Consider the following 751-nt stretch of genomic DNA (forward strand, 5'->3'; position numbering starts at 1 on the left):
ACCTCCTTATTGACAAAGTTTCACTGAGACTTGAACTCGGATCACTGGATTCAGAGCCCAGAGTGCTGACCTTACACCATGAAACCCAAGTGACCAAGTTTGCTGTAATCAAGTTCGAACGTGTTAATACTCAATGACATTTGCTGACTCAATTTTCCCTTCACCTGATTTTCTTGTCATTATGGAATGCCCTTATCGTGCGTTGGTGGTATAGTGGTTAGCATAGCTGCCTTCCAAGCAGTTGACCTGGGTTCGATTCCCAGCCAATGCATTCTTAGTGGCCTGTTGTCATGTGTTAATTCACGGCAGAGAAGTGGGGGTCCCCTTTTGGAACCATTTAGGCTTAATGTCTTGAATAACAAAGCGCTTTGATATTGGAATGTCACAGTGCATTTCAAAGTGAGCGTAACATTTTTGTACATTTTAGATTCAATGTCTTGAAAAACAAAGCGGTTTGATATTGGAATGTTGTAGTGCTTGACCAGACAAAATGTGTTCTGGACGTTCAAAGTTGTGTCTTGGTAAAACAGACATTTGATTGACCACCATTGACAACGATGTTTCTGGGCTACAGGACTTTCAATGACTGATTTATCTCCATGTCACGTTTGAGTTCTACTCTAGCCTGGGAACAAAAGGACATAGTTATTCATTGTGCTCCGAAGAATTTTGCAGCATGCACCTCCTTAATGACAAGCTTCCACCGAGACTTGAACTCGGATCACTGGATTCAAAGTCCAGAGTGCTGACC

General features: G+C 42.3%; 1 non-coding gene across 1 annotated transcript; it reads left to right on the forward strand.

Annotated features, from left to right (window-relative positions):
* The first annotated feature begins 199 nt into the window (after positions 1 to 199).
* trnag-ucc (transfer RNA glycine (anticodon UCC)) lies at positions 200 to 271 on the forward strand. Its single transcript has one exon. It is a non-coding gene; the product is annotated as a tRNA-Gly (tRNA).
* The last annotated feature ends 480 nt before the right edge of the window (positions 272 to 751 follow it).

The sequence above is a fragment of the Anoplopoma fimbria genome, unplaced genomic scaffold, assembly GCF_027596085.1.
Source record: "Anoplopoma fimbria isolate UVic2021 breed Golden Eagle Sablefish unplaced genomic scaffold, Afim_UVic_2022 Un_contig_5519_pilon_pilon, whole genome shotgun sequence".
Taxonomy (NCBI): Eukaryota; Metazoa; Chordata; class Actinopteri; order Perciformes; family Anoplopomatidae; genus Anoplopoma; species Anoplopoma fimbria.